A 12,386-nucleotide genomic window follows, 5' to 3' on the forward strand; every position below is an offset into this window, starting at 1 on the left:
CGGAGAAACTTCTGGCGGAGGCGGCGGAGAGGCAGCGGGAGTTGGAGGAGAGGACGACAAAGATGATGGAGGAGGAGAGAGCACGGAATGACATGCAGGCAAGGGCCATGTATGAGCTCCTTGTGGTAAGTTTCTTCTGCAGATTAGCCAAAACATTCATGTAGTGTTTGTCTCATTACTAACTAGTATGACTGACTCGTCAAAACCAAATATGCAGTCTGTGTGCGAGAAGACAGGTCAGACCGCTCCACCGATGCCAGTGATTGCTCCTGGGACCACGGTGAGTTTTATTGAATGGACATTACTTGCTAGTCTTAACATTTGAGTGTCATCATGCTAACAAGACATTGGAAATGTTCTTTGGTGCAGCGTAACTCCAGACAAGCATCGCACGATCCTTCTCCAGCTACCGACACGAGCCACCCCGCTCCTACACCTCCTACATCTTGGTAAGTTTATCTAGTGTTTTGCTTAACACATGCATAAAGACCTAGACTTAGCTTTATTTCCTCCAACGCTTACCATAATGACCTAGACTTAGCTTCTTCACCTCCAAAATGACTTAATAAGCTTACTGACCTCCAAAACCATCCATTTTACCTAAGTTAGCTCTAAAACGATCTGTACTTAGCTTACTTATGTCAAAAATTGCATAATTAGCTTAGTTAGCTTATAGACGATCCATTTTACCTAAGTTAGCTTTAAAATGACCCATTTTACCTAGGTTAGCTTATAAATGATCCAGTTCATCCAAGTTAGCTCAAAAATGACCCATTTTACCTAGATTAGCTCCTAAATGATCCATTTTACCTACGTTAGCTTTAAAATGACCCATTTCACCTAGGTTAACTCCAAAATGACCAATCTTACCTAGGTTATCTCATAAACGATCCATTTCAACTAATTTAGCTCATAAACGATCCATTTCACCTAGGTTACCTAAAAAACGATCCATTTCACCTAAATTAGCTCTTAAATGATCCATTTCACCTAAGTTAGCTCAAAAAGATCCATTTCAACTAAATTAGCTCATAAATGATCCATTTCACCTAAGTTAGCTCAAAAAGATCCATTTCAACTAAATTAGCTCATAAATGATCCATTTCACCTAAGTTAGCTCAAAAAGATCCATTTCAACTAAATTAGCTCTTAAATGATCCATTTCACCTAAGTTAGCTCAAAAAGATCCATTTCAACTAAATTAGCTCATAAATGATCCATTTCACCTAAGTTAGCTCAAAAAGATCCATTTCAACTAAATTAGCTCATAAATGATCCATTTCACCTAAGTTAGCTCAAAAACAATCCATTTCAACTAAGTTAGCTCATAAATGATCCATTTCATCTAAGTTAGCTAAAAAAGATCCATTTCACCTTAGTTACCTGAAAAACGATCCATTTGACCTTAGTTAGCTCATAAACGACCCATTTCAACTAAGTTAGCTCATAAATGATCCATTTCACCTTAGCTAGCTCATAAACGACCCATTTCAACTTAGTTAGCTCATATATGATCCATTTCATGTAAGTTAGCTCATAAATGACATACTCTTCTTGTTCTAGTCTTCTTCTTGTTCTACTCTTCTTGTTCTAGTCTTCTTCTTGTTCTACTCTTCTTGTTCTAACTTTCTTATTTTTCATTTTGCAGAGATCATTCACTTGACGAAAGCTTGCATAGATGGAGTGCTCCTTATCCCTTTCTCTGTTTCTTTTGTATCGTTGAACTTGTTATGTATGATGGAACTATGCATGTAATATATATGGTTGGATGATGAAGTTATGTGTTGGATATCTTATATGTTTGCTCTATAATGGCCTTTTGAAATATATCTATATATGTCATCTATATTTGTGATGAAAATTGTTGGATTTAATAAAAAACAGATAAAAGAGCCAATATGCAGGCTCTTTGCCGTCTGCCACCGACGGCAACGGGCTCTTTGCCGTCTGCCACCGACGGCAAAGAGGACACGTGGCATCCAGCTGTGCTTCCTGGGAGCTGACCCATTTGGTCAGTTTGCCTACAGTGGCAGACGGCAAAGACTTTGCCATCAGTGGCAGACGGTAAAGAACCTGCCATGTAGTGACGTGTAGATGACATCATACGGCGGACGGCAAAGACACTAGAAATTTTGCTGTCAGCGGCGGACGGCAAAGGCCTGCCGTTAGCCACTTAACGGACTGACAGCGCAATTATTGCCGTCCGCCTTCTTTGCCGTCTGCCCGCTCTCTTTGCCGTCCGCCGCAGACGGCAAAGACTTTGCCATCAGTAGCAGACGACAAAGTAGCTGTTTACCGAAGCCTACTTTGCCGGAGCCGTTTGCCGTCCGCGGCTGACGGCAAAGGCCTTGGCCGTCCGCCGTTCATGCCTTTGCCGTCCGCCGTGGCGGACGGCAAAGTAGCTGATTCCTGTAGTGTTTGACGGCGGGACTACTAGATAGCCCCTAGTACCTCCATGCTTGTCCGAATACGGGGCACGTACGTACATGACCAGAAAACGGCCCTTCGTTAATGCGGAGGAATCGCGATGATTTCGCTAAGTCATGGAGTGGTTGACCAGTCTCGCGCTTTATCATGATAGTCAGTTTTCAGCTTTCTCTACTGAGGTGCTCATCCGGATGAACCAGGGCACAATCGCAGTAGTTCTCCCAGTGCTACCTTAGCCGATATAGCGGAACGTAAGGTACCAAAACATGGGAGCCGGGCAAACCCAACATTTGACCAAAGACATGATTCAGAGCTGATGCATATAAGGCCAAACTCGCGACGCCGAACACTCCCTAAGGTATTCGGTCTTTATAACATATGCCGGGCTGAACAATGCCCTTAATAGTAAACCCCGTGTGTCCAGGTATGTGCAATATCCTGACGTGGCCACATGCCAATAACGTCAGCATCCTTCTCGGTTGTATTGAGTATCCGGAGGATGTGACCAACAAGAGACAGTAAAAAGGTTTACGCAGGGTCTTAATCTGAAAAGAAACCTTTGAGCGGGTCCCTGCTGCACGTCTGCGCCTGTGTCTCCATTGTGCCATGTCCTGGACGAGTCTAGCACGATTGTTATCTGTAAAAGAGAAGAACTTATATGAAAGTTGTCGTGCCAAAAAAGGTTGGTTATTCTAGATAAACCATTAAAATTCAAGATAAGTCAAGTTGAGCCGAACTAGCCCTGATTACACGCGTGAAGCCCCTGGTACCATCTATGAGGGTTTAACCATCAAACCAATTCTTAGGTATATCTAGTGATGCGCCGGACTCATATAACCGTGTCCGCGGTCTTGACGACCTGTCACTTATTCTGGTTGGTGAGGCCGTCTAGTGCTCGGCTGTTAAAGCCGCCGCACGTTCTTCTGCGCGTAGAGAACGCTCAATATTTCCACTAACTGTGATGGTGCCATGTGGATCGGGCATCTTAAGCTTAAGAGAAGCGTAATGCGGTACTGCATTAAAATGAGCGAAAGCCGCTCTTCCGAGTAGTGCTTGATAGCCACTTCGGAATGGAGCGATGTAGAAAGTTAACTTTTCGCTTCAGAAGTTGTCGGAAGAACCGAATACCGCCTCTAGTAATAGAGAGCCCGTGCAGCGGGCCTCTGGGCCTGGTATTACTCCCTTGAAGGTAGTATTACTGCGGCTGATTTTTGTCGGGTCGATCCCCATTTTGCGGACTATGTCCTGATATATCAGATTTAGACCACTGCCGCCGTCCATAAGGACTCGTGTGAGATGGTATCCATTTATCATTGGGTCTAACACCAAGGCAGCTAATCCTTCATGCCGGATGCTTGTCGCGTGATCCCCCTGATCAAAAGTGATCGGGTAGGCCAACCATGGGTTGGACTTAGGGGTGACGGGCTCTATGGTGCGTATGTCTCGGAGTGCATGTTTGCTTCTCATGTTCGTCACATGGATCATGTTTACTGTCTTAACCTCTGGTGGGAATTTTTTCTGTCCTCCAGTGCTTTGCTGGCGAGGTTCGTCCTCGTCTTCGCTTGGTGTCTCCCCCCCCTTGTGTTCAACGTTTAGCTTACCGGCCTGCTTGAAGACCCAACATTCTCTGTGGGTGTGATTTGCAGGTTTATCGGTGGTTCCATGAATCTGACATAGTTTGTCGAGGATCTTGTTTAGGCTAGACGGTCCATCTCTGTTGCCTTTGAAAGGCTTTTTCCGCTGACCTGGTCGAGATCCCCTGAATCCGGTGTTGACCGCCGTATTATCTGGGCTGTTTTCTTTATTTTGACGCTTTTTTTTACTGCGTCGTGGTTTTCCATTGCCATCCCTGACTTCGGATGTGCTTGGGTCGCTGGTGCTACTGTGAGCTAACCAGCTATTTTCGCCCGAGCAAAAGCGGGTCATGAGGCTTGTCAGGGCTGCCATTGTTCTCGGTTTTTCTTGGCCGAGGTGTCTGGCGAGCCATTCGTCTCGGACGTTATGCTTGAAAGCTGCTAAGGCTTCGGCGTCCGGACAGTCGACAATTTGGTTCTTCTTAATGAGAAACCTGTTCCAAAGCTTTCGGGCTGACTCTCCGGGCTGTTGAATTACATGACTTAAATCGTCTGCATCCGGAGGTCGGACAGAGGTCCCTTGAAAATTAGCCCGAAAAGCGTCCTCGAGCTCCTCCCAGCTTCCAATTGAGTTTTCGGGGAGGCTTTTCAGCCAGTGCCGAGCTGGTCCTTTAAGCTTGAGGGGAAAGTACTTGATGGCATGGAGATCATCTCCGCGAGCCATATGGATATGGAGGATAAAGTCCTCAATCCAGACCCCAGGGTCTGTGGTCCCGTCGTACGCCTCTATGTTCACTGGTTTAAATCCTTCTGGGAATTCGTGGTCCAGCACCTCATCGGTGAAACACAGGGGGTGTGTGGCACCCCTGTATTTGGATGTATCATGGCGTTCGGACGGTTGTAGTAGATTTTGTGCCGGAGCGTGCTTCCTAGATTCATAGATGGATCTGGTTATGCTGGATTTTTGGCGCAAGTCCTCATGTAGATCGTGTGTTGACTTATGTGCGACCTTGTTAGCCGCTCTATCGCGGTCACAAGGTGGTTGATCCGGCCGGTTGGCCGTTTTATTGTTCGGTTGTATGGGCTCTAAGGCCTCATCATCGAATACGGGTAATAGCTTGTGCTTTGGATAGCTCTTTGTGTGGTAACCTCCACCATACTTTTCTTCGTTGTCGAGCACTTTGTTCCACCTGCTGTTGAGCGTATTTTTTTTGGCCCTAAGCCTTTTGTCGTGCTCTGCCGCCGGGGCAATGTGGTCGTCGTTTCCTCTAGAGTCAACTAGAGTGTTATTTTCTCTTGCGATGTTATCGCTGTTTTTGCCGAGGCGGGATTTGGAGCGGCGCCTACGCCGATGCTTTGTTTACTTCTTGGAGGGGTCATCCTCCACTGTCTCCTCCCGTTCCTCGTCATCGTTTTCTTTGGGTGTATCCACCATGTATATGTCATGTGATGAAGTGGCTGTCCAGTGCCCTATGGGCACTAGTTCCTGTTCGTCTCCTGCATCGTCGTCCATACCGTCGATGTCTTCGGAGTCGAAGTCGAGCATGTCGGTTAAATTGTTGACATTGGCTACTAAGTGGGTGGTGGGTGGGGAGCGAATTTCTTCATCGTCCGCATCCCGTTCTAGCCGGACACAGTTTGGCCAAGGTTCTCTTGACAAGGAGAGAGACCTTAATGAATTTAGCACATCGCCGAAAGGCGAGTGCTGAAAGATATCCGTGGAGGTGAACTCCATGATCGGCGCCCAATCAGATTCGATAGGCACGGATGCAGGCGGCTCGGAGTCCGTGGCCGGAGATGAATCCAGTGATTCGGCAACACGGCTCTCGTAAGGGGTGAAGTCAGTATCCGGCTCCATCACCATTGAGAGTGCGGCCTCCATGGCGGGGTCTATCCCTCCGTCCTCGGATGGCGCAATTTGCTTCGGATCGAAGGCCGGAGTAGGTGCAGATGCGATCTCGCGAACACTATCCGACGACAGAGTTACGTCGTGCTCGTTGTGATTGTGCGGCGCACCTGACATGGGCTCGAATCTGTCAAAGATCAAGTCTCCGCGGATGTCAGCAGTGTAGTTTAAGTTTCTGAACTTGACCTGATGGCCAGGGGCGTAGCTCTCGATCTACTCCAGGTGGCCAAGCGAATTGGCCCATAGTGTGAAGCCGCCGAATACGAAGATCTGTCCGGGGAGGAAAACCTCACCCTGGATCGCATCGTTACCGATGATCGAAGGAGCCATCAAGCCTTACAGTGACGGCACAGTGGAACTCTCAATGAAAGCACCAATGTCGGTGTCAAAACTGCCGGATCTCGGGTAGGGGGACCCGAACTGTGCGTCTAAGGCGGATGGTAACAGGAAGCAGGGGGCACGATGTTTACCCATGTCCGGGCCCTCTTGATGGAGGTAATACCCTACATCCTGCTTGATTGATCTTGATGATATGAGTATTACAAGAGTTGATCTACCATGAGATCATAGAGGCTAAACCCTAGAAGCTAGCCTATGGTATGATTGTTGTTGTCCTACAGACTAAACCCTTCGGGTTATATAGACACCAGAGGGGGCTAGGGTTACACAAAGTCGGTTACAAGGGAGGAGATCTACATATCCGTGTTGCCAAGCTTGCCTTCCACGCCAAGGAGAGTCCCATCCGGACACGGGACGAAGTCTTCAATCTTGTATCTTCATAGTCCAACAGTCCGGCCAAAGGATATAGTCCGGCTGTCCGGAGACCCCCTAATCCATGACTCCCTCAGAGGGGTCGTCAACACCGTAGTCATACTGGGTAGCAGCGGCGTTGATCCCGATGTCTAGCGAGAGAAGAGGGGGAAGAAAGAATAAGTATAATGCAAACATAAGCATGACGATGCACGACATGACAATGAGCGGTGCTAGGTGTGCCCTAACGCGATAGTAGGTGATTCCGGCGAAGGGGGGGAAACATCTGGGAAAGTATTCCCGGTGTTTCGCGTTTTCGGACAAACGGACTGGAGGGGGAAAGTTGCATGTTCGCTATGCTAGGGACGTGTGGCGGGTGAACGGACTGCGCATTCAGATTCGTCTCTTCGTTCTGAGCAACTTTCATGTACAAAGTATTTTCATCCGAGTTACAGATTATTTTATATTAATTTTAAAAAGGATTTAATCATTTTCAGGAATTAATAGATTTATTTTAAATCAAAAATAGGTTTACTACATCAGCAAAACGTCAGCATGACGTCTGTGGTCAACTGTGACCGTTGACCGATCAAACTGACAGGTGGGGCCCGTTTGTCATAGTCTTAGATTAACTAATCATGGTTAATTAACCTAATTACTTGATTAGGTTAACTAAATAAAGTTAATTAGGTTTATTTATTTATTTTCTAATTAACTAATTTCAATTCTTGTTTTTATATATTTTTTAAACGTTTTGGGGATGGGGCCCATATGTCATAGGCCCAGAGGCCTTAACAGGTGCTAGGCAGACGGGTTTCAGGCGCTCGGGCGCTGACGCCCAGCCTGTTTGGGCATGGTTGGGGAGCAGCGGCCACGGTGGGGCGGACGGGGCTTCGGTGAGCCACCGGAGAAACGGCGGCTGGCGTTGGGATGAAGGGCACAGCCCTGGGCAGCGGCCCTGTGGGCGCCGACGGCCGTGGCCACAGCTAGAGCAGGGAGGTGCGGGTAACGGAGAGGGCCGCCGCGATAGACGGCGCACGGCCGCGGAGCAGCAGTAGCCGCAGGCAGTGGTGGTGAGGCGAGTTGGGCCGAGGGCGAGGTCAAGGGGGAGGTAGGGCGTTGGCGGCGACGCAGGGACAAGGGCAGGGCGCGGCGGCCACGGTGTACGGTGGTCGCCGCTGCAGGCGGAGGCGAGCAAGGTCAGGGGCAGAGCGCCTAGGCGGTGGTGGACGGGGGCGCATGAGCGGCGGCAAGGGTGGCCGGGGCAGGGCAGCGGCGAGCGCTAGGGGAGGCGCAGACGAGCGCGCGAGGCCGACGGGCGCGTGGGTTGGTCGCGGTGCACGCGGCGTGGGCGGGATCCGACGGCGGGGAGAAAGAGGAGGGCAGACGGGGCTCACAAGGAAGGGAGCGTGCGAGCTCGAGGGGGTGCGTGGGCGGTCCGTCGATGGTGGGCGAAGGGGTTGTTCATCGGGGTCGGGTGGTGAGGTGACGGCAACAACATCGGGCGACGGGGGTCGGGGCGGCCATGGTGACGGTTGCATCGAGAGGAAGCGGATGCGCCAGGAGGCCAGTCGGTGAGGAGGGTTGAGGAGGCGGGCGTCGGGGTTCGGCGACCGGGGTCGGCAGTGGGTGGCGGGGCCGTTCCCAATCTGGATCGGGGGCGCCAAGGGACGAGACGAGGGGAAAGGGAAATCGGGGTGGGGGGTGGGGGTTGCTGTGGGTGCTGGGCTAGGGTTACGGGGGATAAGGGGGAAGCGGGGGTGGGCCGACCGACTGGCCTGATTGGCCTAAATGGGCAAGGGGCCCAGCAGGGGAGGGTTGTTTCTTTCCTTTCATTTGTTTTTTACTTTTTATTTATTTTATTTTCTGTTTTATTTTAGTTCCCTTTTATTTTTGTTTTAGCAAAATACCAAAGTGGCACCTAATTTGATGTTACCAAATATGCTACTACCACATTAACTTGCTACCCAAACTAAAATAGTTTCATAATTATTTAATATTTAAAAGTATTTAAATAATAGTTTTCACTGGTGTTTTATCCATCTGATAGTATTTAAATATTTTATAAAGGTGCGGTTTCTCGACCATAATTACATATGCATTATTTGCCACCTCCAGAACATTTTAGTTTTAATGTTTGAAAACTTTACTGTTTGCTTGATTTTGAATTTGATTTTGAATCCGTTTTTGAATTAATGCGAGATTAGCAACAGAAATCGAGGTGACGTGGCATCATTAGCAGAGGTTCACTGTAGCTCAAATATCTGGGCGTCACAGTATAGGGGATAATCGTAGTCCTTTCCATAAGTAAGAGTGTTGAACCCAACGAGAAGCGGAAGGAAATGACAAGCGATTTTCAGCAAGGTATTTTCTGCAAGCACTGAAATTTTTGGTAACAGATCGTTTGGTAGTAGGATAATTCGTAACGGGTAACAAGTAACAAGTGTAACAAAGGTGCAGCAAGGTGGCCGAATGCTTTTTATAGCAAAGGATAAGCCTGGACAAACTCTTATATAAAGCTAAGCGCTCTCGAGGACACATGTGAATTATCATCTAGTTAGTTTTCATCATGCCCATATGATTCATGTTCAGTCGGTGAGAACGACACCTATGGGATCACTAGGATCCCTTCTACGGTCGGCGGGCACGGGGTTGTGAGAAGAGCAGGTTTAGGAGCAAGCACACAGGTCGTTTACCCAGGTTCGGGCCACGAGGATGCATAAAACCCTAGTATTGCTTTGGTGGATGTATTGAGTGTTCTTGAGCTTTTCGAACTAGCTACGGTGGCTGTGCCGTCCAAAAAAGCCGAATCCCTCTCCTGGTCGCCTCGGGCCTCCTTCTATAGGAAAAAGGGCTGCCACAGTGGCACACATGAGGTGGAAAGGCCTACAGTGCGCGAGCTTATCACATGGCATTACGGGACAAAGCGCATTAAATGCGCTACGTAGGTGTCCATTAGCTTTATCGGGGACGGGAACGAGGCCCGTCCCGTCCGTCACCGCTCCACCTCGCTTCGACTCGCGCCTAGGCTAGCGATGCATGCAGCGCCATGTAGGCAGGCAGGCAGCTGAGGTGGCGCGGTGGTAGGGCCTTCATGAAGATCTGCATGCCGCCACACAAGTGCTTGCTGATTTGGCCTGGAAGCTGCATGTTGCCACGCAGGTGCCTGCCCAGCTGGTTGGGCTGGCGACTGCATGCACACGGCGGCAGAGTCTTGGCCGGTGCGGGCCTGGCAGTGGTCCTGCTGACGCCCTCGGCAAGGGTCTTGCCGGGGGGCCCGACGAGGGTCTTGCCATGGCGTTGCTGTCATCCCCGGCAAGGGTCTTGGCGGGGGTCTTGTGGATTTCCTCGGCTAGGGTCCTGCCAAGGGTCTCCATCTTCTGGTCCTCATCTGAACTCATATGTTTATGAACTTGACGAAGATTTGCATGCCACCACAGAGGCGCCTCCCGAGCCTTGGTTCGAACGTAGTTGGTTAAGTTGGAGCCGGTGGGCTCAAGGGTGGCTCACTCCGCTGGCATCGGGCAAGTTGCCTCGGCAAGGCTCTTGCCGGGGCTGCGGGGGGGGGGGGGGGGGGGGGGGGGGGGGGGCTCAGCAAGGACCTTGCCGAGGGAGTCCACTTCGCCCTCTTGCCCTCGTGCGCTTCTGGTCTTGGCGTTGCCTTGGTTGCCTTGTGCTTTGGCTTCTCTCCGGCTTCCCTCATCTGCCTTGCTAAGTGTGGCCGCGGCGCGTGGCTCTGACTGCCCGTGCACAAGTAAAGGGGTCAAAAGGAGAGCCCCTACTTTTGTACACCGACACGTTCGTTACTTTGATAATTTGATATGTTGGTGGACCGATGCTTTGGTGTTGTCGTTACTTGTAAAATACTCCCACTTATGATTAACCCCTCTCGCAAGCATCTGCAACTACAAAAGAAGAATTAAGAAAAATCTAACCATAGCATGAAACATGTGGATCCAAATCAGCCCCTTACGAAGCAACACATAAACTAGGGTTTAAGCCTTTGTCACTCTAGCAACCCATCATCTACTTATTACTTCCCAATGGCTTCCCCTAGTCCCAAATCATGGTGAAGTGTCATGTAGTCGATGTACACATAACACCACTAGAGGAAAGACACCATACATCTCATGAAAATATCGAACGAATACCAAATTCACATGATTACTTATAACAAGTGACTCCTCCCATGTCTTCAAGATCAGGGGGTAATAAATATCATTAAGAATCTGAACATATGATCTTCCGCCAAATAAACCAACTAGCATCAACTACAAGGAGTAATCAACACTACTAGCAACCCATAGGTGCCAACCTGAGGTTTTGGGACAAAGATTGAATACAAGAGATGAACTAGGGTTTGAGAGGAGATGGTGCTGGTGAAGATGTTGATGAAGATTAGTCCTTCCACGATGAGAGGATCGTTGGTGACGACGATGGCTTCGATTTGCCCCTCCCGGAGGGAAGTTTCCACGACAGAATAGCTTTGTCGGAGCCCTAGATTGCTTCTGCCTAGGTTTCTCCTCGAGACGGTGGCGCTTCGTCCTAAAAACTTCCTTATTATTTTTTTAGGTCAAAACCCTTCATATAGCAAAAGATGGACACTAGGGGCTGGCCAGGGGGCCCACAAGCTTAGGGGGCGCACCCCCAGGCTTGTGGCCACCTGGTGGGTCTCCTTATATTGTTTCTTCGCCCAATATTTTTTGTATATTCCAAAACAATTCTCCATAAAGTTTCTGGACATTTGGAGTTGTGTAGAATAGGTATCTCAGATTTGCTCCTTTCCGGTCTAGAATTCCAGCTGCCGGCATTCTCCCTCTTCATGTAAATCTTATAAAATAAGAGAGAAAAGGCATAAGAATTGTATCATAAAGTGAAATAAGAGTCCATAATGCAATAAATTTCAACATAAAAACATGATGAAGAATGGACGTATCATGTTGCAAGTTTTTGTTGTTTGTGTGCAGGTGTTGTTTACATACCGTTGCTTGGTTCTCCTACTGGATTGATAACCTTGGTTTCATAACTAAAGAAAATACTTACCTTTGATGTGCTGCATCATCCTCTCCTCTTCGGGGAATTAGCAACGCAGATACAAGCAATCAATACATCTCCAATGTATCTATAATTTTTAATTGTTGTTATACTATCAGTCCTGGATGTTTTATATACATTTATTAGCAACTTTATATTATTTTTTGGGACTAACTTATTGATACGTCTCTAACGTATCTATAATTTATGAAGTATTCATGTTGTTATATTATCATTCTTGGATGTTTTACAATCATTTTATAGCAACTTTATATCATTTTTTGGGACTGACCTATTGACATAGTGCCCAGTGCCAGTTGCTGTTTTTTTTGCTTGTTTTTTTACATCGCAGAAAATCAATACCAAATGGAGTCCAAACACAGTGAAACTTTTTGGAGATTTTTTCGGGACCAGAAGACACCGGTGGGCCAAAGAAGTACCAGAGGGGAGCTCCGAGGGGAGCACAACCCACTAGGGCACGCCCCCAGGCGCGCCCAAGTGGGTTGTGCCCACCTCGGTGGCCTTCCGCACCGCCTCTTCGCTCTATAAATAGTCAAACATTCCAAAAACCCTCGGGAGAACCCTAGATGAGAAGTTCTGCTGCCGCAAGGCTTTGTGGCCACAAAAAATGAATGTAGACCCTGTTCCGGCACTTTATCGGAGGGGGAAATTATCACCGGTGGTCATCTTCATCA

Source organism: Triticum urartu, chromosome 3 (genome assembly GCF_003073215.2).
Source record: "Triticum urartu cultivar G1812 chromosome 3, Tu2.1, whole genome shotgun sequence".
Classification (NCBI taxonomy): Eukaryota; Viridiplantae; Streptophyta; class Magnoliopsida; order Poales; family Poaceae; genus Triticum; species Triticum urartu.